Below are 12,158 nucleotides of genomic sequence, written 5' to 3'. Positions count from 1 at the left end.
CCCATGCCTTTTTAGTGTCGGCAAAATTCTTCCACTTATGTCAGCCTGATGCAGTGAACTTACCTTTGACAGCTTCTCCTTCCTTGAGTCCCATTATTGAGTCCTGTTGAGTTTGTCTTTGTGGTGACTCTAGGAATAATTCTTTGTTTTTTGTTGCTATTGTTATGACAGCAGACACAGATTCTCAGTGGATCCTTCATTAATTTCTTTGGAGAGCTTACTTTTTAAAAAACCACTGACCACAGCCAGAAATCACCAGAATCACATACAAAATATTTTCAAAATATATATGCTCTGGGCTCCATTATACTTAGAATATCTGGAGTGGCTTGAAAATCTTGAAAAATAAAAGCAGGTTCTATTGTAGAGCAATGCGTGGTGATTCTGAATATGCTCTTCCCTTTAGTACACCTTACCTCACAACTGTTAGTTTTTCTCCCCCCCCTTCCTCCTCCCCTTCCCTCTCCCCTCCCCTTCCCTCTCCCCTCCCCCCTCCCCTTCCTCCTCCTCCTCCTCCTCCTCCTCCTCCTTCTTCTTCTTTCTTCCCTTTTTTCTTTTTACTGAGATGGGATCTCACCAAGTTTCCCAGGGCTTAGTGATCAGTTCTTTAAATACCACTTAAATTCTTCTTTTTGCCAGCACCCTCCTCATGCCTGGGGGGTAAAGGCCCTCAGTCTGGCCTGCTGTGCTCACCATTTCTCTATGTGAGCCCTCAACTCCTGGCAGCCAGTGTTTCCTTTATCTGTCACATTTGTGCTCATTCTTATGACTTGGCTGGTTTCATTAAAGTAGTTCTTCCTTAACTCCCTCAAGACCCCGTTCTCTACCAAGTCAATGAATACAACTCATAATGTTCTCCCTCATCCCTGATTTCTTTGCTTTTATCATCTCTACTGCTTATGTTATAACCCAGTACTTGATTATGAACTGTCTTGTATGAATGAACTTTTTTTTTGAAGTATTGAAGTAGATTTTCAGTTTCTTAAGAACAGAAAAGTCTTTGGTATCCTGTATGTACTCTTTCATATCCTGATATTGTGTTAGTAAGTTTCTGTTACTGTAGTGTAAGTACTTGAGATAAATCAAGTTAAAAAGAGGAAAAAGTTCATTTTGGCTCATGGTTCTGGAGGTTTCAGTCCAGTATTGCTTGGCCCTGTTGCTTTTGGGCCCGTGGCCAGCCAGTACATTTCGGTGGGAGCATGTAGTAGAGGAAGAGGCCAGGAGCTCCAATATCCCCCTCAAGGGCACATCCCAGGTGACTGAATTCCCTTCCAATAGGCTCCACCTCCCAGTAGTACCATGAGATGGGGACCCAGCCTTTGACACATGGACTTTTGAGAGACACTTATTCAAACCATGGCACACATACTAAGAAATATCTGTACTAATGGATTGTTGATAAGCTTTCTATTTCATCCTATATCCGGTTAAATAGATCCCATTTCAGGCTTTCCTCTGATTCACAACATTTTACCCCACATTGTTTCTGCAATTAGGCAGAAAAATGAGCATCTGTGAAGTCAACCTTTTTGTTTGTCTTAGTCTCAAAGGCTGCTGCTTTTTCATTAAGCTATGTTTTTTAAAATCCAGTATCTTGAATGACATTTTCCCCAGTTAATCGACATATTTTAAAATTTGTTTAATCCACAGTGCAGATAAGGGCTTAAAAGCAAATGTGAACTAGGTCCACAGCTGTACCCCGTCATCCACCAACAGCCTCATTGCATTGTTTCAAAGGCACAAGCAATCATTTACATTCTTTATTACCCAGGGGCATTTCCAACTGTTACTGAGATGCATCCATCCCTGGAGTAACCATCTGTGAATAGTAGCACCATAAGGTAGAGAGACTAAATCTAATTAATATGCAAAAGGAGAATTTCAGCTGTCCAGCTATGGAGATTAAAATTCAAGTTCAGGCTGAGGATTTTAGCTCTTTTTTTTTTTAACCATCATATCTAGTTCAAGAACTCATTGCTTTAGGATTCTCAGAAGAGGGAAATACAGCTCTCTTCTTCATTGAGATAAGAACATCTAACAGTATGATCTTTAATGTTATTGTAAAAAATTTAAACTCTACAGAGAAAGCAAGTCCTAAATGCAAGGGGATTGTGATTGTTGCTATAGAGTAGCAAAGTAGAGTCCCTTCTCTTGTATGTACATCTGCTTGAACTCCCAAATCCCCATGATACAGGAAAAAGAATGCCTTAGTTTAATATTTCAGCTGCATTAAAACACAAGAAATAATACTGGGAATAACATTTGTTGATGTATTAAGATATATTCACTTACATTAAGTGGGTTTTATAACAGAGACTTAAAATTTTTAAAAAATGTCTTTGCCTTTATTATGACATGTAACCCTGAATCATTTAAATGATCTGCCTGGCAAGATGTCCCGAGCATTTCCAGTGATTCCCACCCACCTGGAAATATCTAGCCATGCTGCAGACCAGCACATACTTCAGAGAGATGTTGGAGGGTGATTTATAAGTCTCTGTGGACAAATAGCATCTTTAAATATAGTGAGGTCTTGAAATAGCCCTGCTGTGGCCCATTGAGAGGGAACTCTTCTTCTGAGGTCTACCCTGATGGTTGGAAATCAAATAGCAGACCCTGTAAGTTTGTGACAGAAACAGATCATCAGACACTTGCAAAGAGACAACAGCAGACTTGGTCTTTTTTTGCAATAAAATTGCACTTAAAAATGACTGCTCCTCTAGGGGTTTTGTGCACAGTGCTGAGGCATGCCGCATTTCTGGCAGTGGCTAGACAGCTCTCTGTGAATGGCAGGACAAGCTTGTCTGTGTGTGAAGTGCCTGAGCTTGTCCTGCCTTTGCCAGGGAAGACACAATGCCATATTCTCTGCTCCCCAGCATGGCTCAGCCCCCTCTGGGATGAATTAATAAAGAGATGCAGCCAAGGCAGCCTTAGCTGGGGCTCAGGTTCCCAACTATCACATTGCTGAGATCTAAGGACATGCTTACTGTAATTGAAGGGCTGTGTCACAGACCCTGTTGGCTCGAGATGGGGCACTCTGGGAGGTCATTGCTGATCATTGTGAACAGCATTCTGGGAGCTATTCAGACTGAACCCCGAGATCATTTTCCCTAAATTTTCAGGTTTTTGGTGTGTGGGTTCTGGACTCCGAAACTGTTTTCTAGAGAGCCATTAACCACCTGTCAGGTTTACATTTTTAATCATATCATGATGACCCCCCTAAACTTACAGGGTGTTACCCACCACAAGCAGGGGATGTGTGCTTGCAGAGCACTCATTTAGATCAACCAGGAAAACTGCTTGTGACACAGTCCCAGAAGCAGCTTTTTTTATTCTTCATAAATTATTTGAAAATTGCTTGTGGTCAAGCAAATTCTGGTCATGGAAAATTGTGTTGTTTTTATACACGCATACATATTATACATATATATTATGTATGTACAAACACATAAATATGTACATATTTAAAATATACACGCAAATATGTATATATACACACACATATATAGGTGTATGTGAGAAATACATTTTCTTTAGTGTTTTGTGATATGCAGTACTTTGTTTTGTTTTGCTTTTTGTAATCCTGGGGATTGAACCTAGGGCCTTGCACATGCTAGGCAAGTGCTCTACTACTGAGGTACTTTCTCAGCCCTTTTTTCTTTTGGTACTGGTGATTGAACCCAGGGACACTTAATCACTAAGCCATATCTTCAACCTTTTTTTATATTTAATTTAGAGACAGGGTCTCACTGAGTTGCGGAAGCTGGCTTTGAACTCTTGATCCTCCTGTCTCAACCTCCCAAGCTCCTGGGATTACAGGAATGTGCCACCGCGCCTGGTTTTCTCAGCCCTTTTATTTACTTTGAGACAGGATCTTGCTTGGTCACCAAGGTCGGCCTCAAACTTGTGATCCTTCTGCCTCAGTCTCCAGGGTACCTGGGAATAAAGGCGTGTACCAACATGCCTGGCTATTACTGTTTTTTGTTATATATGAGGTGCTGTATACTAGGTGTGTATGGTCATATCTCTTTATATTAAGATTAGTACCCACTTGACAGTATTTGAGCATTAAGAATAGAGAATAAAAAATAAAAGCTCAGGACTGTGGTGGGGGAGCTCAGTGGTACAGTGCTTGCCTAGCATGTGGGAGGCACTGAGTTCGATCCTTGGCACCACATAAAAATAAATAAAGTTATTATGTCTATCTACTGCTAAAAATATTTAAAAAAATAAAAACTCAGGAAATCCTTAAATTTTAATGCTTATACAATTTCTCAAAAAGGATGGTACTGTTTCATACAGAGTATATGCTACTGGCTATTATAGAAACAACAATCTTAAATCTTACACACCAAGAAATGCTTTTTTGTGTGTGTTTTGTTTGGAGGATCAAACCTGTGGCCTCCTGTATGCGAGGTCTGCACTCTACCACTAAGCTGCATTCCCAACCCAAGAAATATTTTGTAGACAAGCAAATTCTCTGACTTGCAGCTCATTTTTCACAATTAGTGAATCATTTAATCCTTACAATTATCTTATGCTCTAATTGCTATGTTTGTGTTAATAAAATCGAAAATAATTGTAAGTAATTTGCCCAAGCAACACAACCAACAAGGAGGTGGGGGTAGGACCCAGAACCTCAGACATCAAATACTGTTCTCTTTTATACTGTGTTATATTACAAAAAGAGATGAGTAGATTCTAGTTTAGACTTTTAAATTATTTATTTCCTAAGTAGTTTACATTATGTAGCATGGTTCAGTGTTTAAAAGAATGACTTCTTAAAAATGTATGAATTTAAGTTCTGGATCTGTTATTTGCTAAGCTGTGTGAACTTGGACAAATTACTTAACATCTCTGTGCCTCAGTTTTCCCATTTGTAAACTATGTATGTTAATAATACATACCAAATTCATAGTCTTACATTATTTATCTGTCTGCCTACACAAATGTATACATAATTTTCCTTCCTACTCTCTTGAAATATATAATAGAATGTGTATAAACACACACACACACACACACACTGTAGGGAAGACATTTGGCAATGTTAGGAGACAGTTTTGTTGTCACAGTTGAGGGTTGTTATTGGCATCTAGTGTGTAGAGGTCAGAGGTGCAGCTGAATGTGCTACAAAGCCCAGGATGGTCCTCCCCAAAACAAAGAATTACCTGGCTTAATACGTAAATAGTGCTGAGATTGATTATCCCTGGATTAGTATAAATCAGCTATCGTCAATGTGAATATATATTTCTGTGTATGCAGAATAAGGTTTCTGTGTCACACACACACACTGCAGGACACAGACATAACTAACTGAGTTAGTAAATAAAAAACAATTTGAACTGTTCTCTAGAATATAATTATTGGAATCTATGTTAGTTACTCTTACTTATTTTTCTAAATCAAAAGTCTGATAGATTTATAGGTTTAAACACAGCAGACAAAATTGGCACAAATTTTGAAAGTATTAGGAATTGATTCAGGACATGAAATTCTTAGAAACATTCTTACCTTATAATTGAATCCAGGGTCTTATTTTCAGAGATAGGTACCTGATCCTTGCCTCTCTACATCGATTTGGGTTTCACTTTTTTGCATAGCCTTTTTGTAGGATCCTTTACATGAAGATGCAAATGTTAATGCAGGACCCTGACCTTCTCTTGAAGGGACAAAAAAGTGGTAGGAGCATCTACAGGCATATTGTTATCATTATTTTTGGGTAGTTTGAATTCACAGATTTTCAGACCCATTCCTACACATTTTAGAGACCTGGGGCAAGAGCCCCAGCCTCTGTCTAAATATTAAAAAAGTGTTTCATCAAGGGGCCCCCTCCCCCTTCTGCTCCTTCTGGAAGTAACAAGTTCCCTATGGGGTGGTACCAGGGGCCTCCTGACCCCACATCTCCTTGCTACCATTTCTTTAAAACTCTTAGCACCGCAGCTCATTTCCAAGGTATTGCAAATGTATAACAATTTACCAGCATTATAGGTTAAAATATGTTTTTGTGATAGGGTACTTTTCCCATTTAGTATTTGGGAAAGTATTTTCAGAATGCAATACTATTAGTGAATGTTTCGAAGACAATGGGTTTGTAAGTTGGAGCTATACCTGCTCAGCTATATTAACAGTGGACCAGCATCTTACGATCTGGGGTCACTAGGACCCTGAGAGCCTCAGAGGAGGCTGGGGTCTTTAATTCAATAAGTCAGATATCACATGGTGTATTTAATTTTAATTTTACTATTAATTATTGAGCACCTTCCTGTAGGCTAAGAGTTGAAGTGGTTAAACTGTGGGCTTTGGAATTAGTTTGCCTGCTTTTAGATCCCAGCTTCCTTATTCCCTACTAGAATGTGACCTTGGACAAATTACTTAACTTATCCCATGACTCAGTTTCCAGAAATGAATGGGGGAAAAAAAACCTATTGTGCAACATCCTAAGGTTTTTGTAAGAATTCATACATAGAAAGGACACTCCTGGCATATGGTGAGAAAAAAAAAAAATTAGCTGTTCTTTTTCTCTGAACTCTAAAGGTGGCAGAGTTGGTCCCTCTCCTGAATGCACTTTATTTGGGGTCAGCCTTCTGCTACTATCATGAATCCTGCTTTCTTTTCTGCACTTTCATCCTGTGAAAAGTGTTGGAACCTCAGTTACACCGTGTGGTGTCCCATCCTGTTCCCACCTCTTCATTCCTTCTGGCATATGAGCCAGTCAGAGGTATCTTTGATTTCCTAAGGTATTGTAGAACACTTGCCACTCTTGAGAATGCTTAAAAAAATATGTGTCAGCTGGGCGCAGTGGTACTCACCTGCCCAGCAGCTCGGGAGGCTGAGGCAGGAGGATCACAAGTTCAAAGTCAGCCTCAGTAACTTAGCCAGGCCCTAAGCAACTTAGTAAGACCCTGTCTCAAAACAAAAAATAAAAAGGGTTGGGGATGTGGCTCAGTGGTTAAGTACCCCTGAGTTCAATCCCTGATACCCACCCCCGCCAAAAAAAAAAAAAAAAAAAAAGGCTTGTTGAGTGAATGAATGGAAGAACAGCACCCATTTGTAGGTTGTTCACATTCTGTCACACAAGTTTGTGTGACTCACACAAGTTTGTGCCAATTCCTGGCATATTATAGTCCAGCTGCTAGGGTGTGTAGGCAATGATGTGCATTTTTTTGAGAAGCCTGGTAGGACCATAGGGGGGACACAATTTGCTGTTTAGGCAAAATGACACCAAAATATGACTGGAAAAGAGGAAAGTTCTAGAGAGCGTAGTGGTATGGAGCTGTTAAACAGACATGCTGCACCTCCTGGGAGCCCTTAAAGGTATCTGTGTAGCATCAGGTACAATAACCGTGTCCTCCTAATCCCGTGTAGCTCCAGTCAGAGTTGTCCCTCATCTGTCAGCGCAGCACCAACCACAAAGCCTGTCTTTGGCGAGGAGTTTGCAGGGAGAATCGGTTCACCAGCATGTGGGAATCTGTAGTTGTCATGCTGCAGCATTTGCTGTGCCTCCAGCATTACTGGGCATTTGTGTCTCCAAGTGAAAATCTCCACTTAACCCACCCCTTGACAGGGTCTCTGGCTTGGATCCTGCCTGTTTCTCTGGTGCTTTCCGGAGAGGAAAGAGAGCATTTATTTTCCATCCATAGTTGAGTTTCTCCTACAGAAGAAAAAAAAAAAATCCGCCTGCTTTGGACACAGTCTCCTTGTTTAGGATGGGTTGGACCTGACAGCCAGAGGTTCGAATCCAGGCTCTCCCATTCCTAGTTGTGTCCCTCTCTGCAAGTATTTTGTTCCCTGGGCCTCAGATTGCTCACCCACAATAATGTCCATTGGTTATGAGTTTAGAAAACATGTGCATTTGTCACATACTTAGCATGTGCTGTAGTCTGGCTCATACTCATATTCAACACATAGTAGCTACTCTCCCTCCCACAGCCATGTCCCAGATCCTGGCTTAGCTCACTCTGGGTATTATCCCCTTTTGGAACCAAGCCCCCCTTTACCAGGCAGCTTTGCCTAATCCCTCAGAGAGGAGCGCACAGTGAGGAGGCTCTCTCCTGGTGTGCCTTCCTCCCTTTGGATAAGATTTTATAATTCCCCGTATTGTTATGAAATGTCTTATTTTTAAAAATCTTAGATAACTATGATAATTTGTTGTATACTTTAGAAGTATTTTAATAAATATTGTTAAAATGAAAGTAATCATTCTTGGAAAGGCAGTGTTTATCTTGAAAATAGAAGTGCCTCATTAAAAAAAATATGGAAAATCAGGAAGAAAGAGAATGTTTCCATATGAAGTTTGGGTACCATGAGCTTACTCAAATTACTTTTAACTTTTGTAATTTGGTATGGAATTCCGAATCATCTTGAAGTAGTGGTGCCATTTGACATTGCTTTTGTGTTTCAGAGTCATTTGTTCATGCAACAATTTAGGGCTTATTATGTACAAAGTACTGTGGTAGTTAGAGATTCCTGTTAATGTTGAAACATATTTATGTAGTATTTAATTTCAGATATCTTATCCACACATATATTCATCTACATGTTTTTCTTTTTGTATATGAAAAATTGTGCTCTTATGTGTAATGAGAAGTGTAATGCATTCCGCTGTCATATATAAATAAAAAAATATTTACAGAATAAAAGAAAGTTAAAACAAATGAAAGTAGGTAAAATTTCAGTTGTACTTAGGTTCTGAGTTTGCTTTTATTTGCAGCTAAGACTACAGTATAACTTTATAACTGTCTAACATTTTTAAAAGCATTTTTACAGACGAGGTTAACTGTTTGGCTCTATGAACAATACCCATATCATCTGTCTGGAAGCTGTAATGACACAATAATATCTATTACTGCCCATAATCAGATAAAAAAAAGATTTAGATGTCATGATGTCTTCAGACTCCCCTAAATCCAGTCTTTAACATGACCTTCTGAGCCCCCCAGTGGGTAAAAACTCTGAGCCTGCAAACACCCTTTGCCAGTCATTACCCATCATAATGCTGAGTAGTAACCCCTCCAAGCTGAGAGATGGCGTACTGTGAGAACAAATGAAGGGAGCTCACCCTAGAAAGAACATTAGTGCCATCAATACGATTCAGCCAGAGACCCGCGCTCCATTAGCGGTGTGTCAATATGACTAATTATTTTCCTCAGCACTGATGTCATGATTGCCTTTCCCCCCTTCATCTTTAGGAGGGAATAGTTTTGCTTACCGTAATTGTTGAATGGTAGCCATGGCCAGAGGAGTCTTCCTGGACGTTTTGCATTGTCATCATTACTGGTTTCTTTGATATATGAATTCCTGACTGTAACTTGCCTTCATTTGAAGGTTAAAATTGATCAGCTGGACTAAATGTTCAATAAGTTATGAATTCTAGAAATTCCTGATGGTATCTACTGCCCAGGGTGAAATGAAAGCATGTGGAACTTTAAGAGTAATCAGAGTGTAAAGATAATCAGAGATTGGATTTCTATAATTACTTTGTTAATTTCTGCTCCCTCAACTAAGTCGTAAGCTCCTAAAGTGCAGGAACAAGTATATTTTGTCACTGTAATCCCATCTCCTTGTACTGTATAGTGCCTGGTCAGTAAAAGGCTCTGGATAAGTATTTTTTTTAATACCTTTATTTTATTTATTTATTTTTATGTGGTGCTGAGGATCGAACCCAGTGCCTCGCACATACCAGGCGAGTGCTCTACCACTGAGCCACTACCCCAGCCCCTGGATAAGTATTTTTTAAAAATGATCTTGTATCTTTTCATGAATTTTTGCTCAGGTGTCTAAAGCTACCAGGTTTAGAACTGTACTACCACTACTGTAGCAAAAAGCCACGTGTGTGGTCTGTGGATAGTGTCCATAATCAGGACACTGCGAATACTATTGCTGGTTCCAGAACCACGCCAGGTCTGCTATGATGTGCATCAGTCAGCGCTTGGTCCTTACTGTACCCATCAACACCCATGAACTGAGGGAACACACATCATAACCCCTGGCAGCACTGTTTTAGAGAAAGAAGGTACCTCTATGACCATGCTCAATGGCAGAATCTGCCATGTTTCTCACTTCCGCTTTGTGTCTGCTTGGTGGACTCTAAACCACACTCAGAAACCTGGGTGCCAAGAAGTCTGGGTGCAGAGAAGTTTAAAAAACATTTGGCTCATGCTGGAAAAAAGGAGATCATTAGGAAGAAGTTGGGATAGATGTTGAGCACCAATCTACTATTCTGCCTCCTTTATATCCCATTGTCAGTCTTGGGAAGCGTGTTGTTTTTCCAGTACCCCAAATGATTTGACATGTATAAGTGACATGGGGTAGTAGTTATGAGCACGGGATCCACTCATGATATTTGATGTCAAATCCTCTATGTGAACTAATTTCCATATCTGTAAAGTGGACATTGTCTTTCTTCAGAATCTGACTTTGAGGAATAAATGAGAGATAGAATATGATATGTTTAGCAAAGTGCTTGGCAAGTGGTAAGGGATCAATATGTGTTAGCTATTGTAATTCTAACCCTTCTTCGCTTTTTGACTTCTTGTTTGGAAATGGAGACGCTTTAATTAAAAAATAAAATCTGATTCAACATGGATACCCCAGGAAGTCACTCTCTCTGGCCCCTGTCCACGTGGCACAGGGGAACACAGGCTTTGCTCCATGATGTCCAGGCCCTTTCACAGCATTGGAGATGAAGCTGGGCTTTGTGTGTACATCTGCATATTCCTAAAACTTCTCAGAATCCTGTGGACAATGACCGAGAAGATAAACCAAGCAGAAAACATGGTCTAGAATATTAAGGTTTTTAATTAGAGTAAGCTCTTTAAGAATCCAATCTTTCTTTCCTTCTTTTTTTTTTTTTTTGTGTGTGTGGGGCTGGAGATTAAATCTAGGACCTTGTGCATGCTATGCAAGTGTTCTACCACTGAGTTACACCCCAGCCCAAGAATCTGATCTTCAAAAAAATTAGGAAAAAATTTGAAACTTCATAGCTTTAAATTCTAAATTTAATGTATTTATTTGGAAAGAGCAGTCTGAAATTTCATGAATGTTTCTTGCAAATGTATAATTATGTAGCAAGGGTCTTGGGTCTTGAGAATTGTTGCGATATTTTTATCTGCTTTTTATTAGCACTATACCTAAGCAACCAGAAATTGAGATTGATTTTCATTATAGTAGATTTTAATATGAGTGTAACAAATTACGTTATTTAATTCTTCCTGGCTCTTTTAATTCTTTCTTGCAGTAACTGAAGATTTATTATGTACCAGGAGCTGAGGTGGGAAGATAATCCTGTATGAAACTGAATGATATAGATTCTTTATGTAATAATATTTTTATTATAAATTAATACTTCTTATAGAGTTTTTAACAATAAGAAAGTATATAGAAAATAATATCAAGTCACCTATAATCACAGAATTATACAGAGAGCTGTTGTTGACAAAATGATATTTTTCTTTTTTTTCTGTATATTTTTACTTTAAAAAATTAGCATCATCAAATACTCATGTGTCCCTTTATAAATCCTACGTCCCTTCTTCTGAGTTAGAGTCATGAGACTAAGATTCACTCGAGGTCCGGGAACAGTTTCACCAGTGCCGTTTCCAGGCAGAGGAAACAGTGCATTTGCTTTGTTCCTTTTCCTTCCCGTGGAAATGAACTTGGAGGTGGTATATTCAAGATGGCACAGTTATGAAATGGAGGAGGTACTTTCACGTTTATCGGAGAGAAATAAACATGTTAAATCATTGAGAGTTTCAGATTTGCCTGTTGTAGCAGCCTCTGTTAATTATCCTGAAATTCATCTTGTTTACCAATGGTATTGATCAGAATATATAGTACAAAAGTTGAGACTAAAGAAAGTTTACCACCACGGCATCTGTCTTTGTCTCTTTCTCTTTTTTATCAACATCAATCTAGTCAATGTTTTAGACTGAGAAATTCTCATCAAATAGAGGAAAGTGAATGGACTGGGAGAATTCTCAGCTGTTAAATGGAACTTCATTGTGTTTGTTTCGAAGGCAATTAGTATAATTAGAGAAAGCCAAATATGACCTGGCCCTCTGTTTCTTTTCCTTAGTGGTGAGGGTCAGAAATCCTTTCAGTAGCACATTGATAGTTAAAGAGAAAGACAGATTGTTCTTCAAGGATCTCAAAGGACA

At 39.2% G+C, this 12,158-nt stretch overlaps 1 protein-coding gene and 1 non-coding gene across 5 annotated transcripts in view; both read left to right on the top strand.

The window, feature by feature from the left end:
• Nucleotides 1-12,158, top strand: part of Bicd1 (BICD cargo adaptor 1) — a 223,939-nt gene that overhangs the window by 42,068 nt on the left and 169,713 nt on the right. The gene's annotated exons all lie outside the window — the stretch shown is intronic.
• On the top strand, nucleotides 10,579-10,780 carry LOC114091763 (small nucleolar RNA SNORA73 family). The gene has a single exon (XR_003582544.2). It is a non-coding gene; the product is annotated as a small nucleolar RNA SNORA73 family (small nucleolar RNA).

The sequence above is a fragment of the Marmota flaviventris genome, chromosome 3 (genome assembly GCF_047511675.1).
Source record: "Marmota flaviventris isolate mMarFla1 chromosome 3, mMarFla1.hap1, whole genome shotgun sequence".
Taxonomy (NCBI): domain Eukaryota; kingdom Metazoa; phylum Chordata; class Mammalia; order Rodentia; family Sciuridae; genus Marmota; species Marmota flaviventris.
Note: the sequence above shows the minus strand (reverse complement) of the source record. Positions and strands in the feature narration are given on the sequence as shown.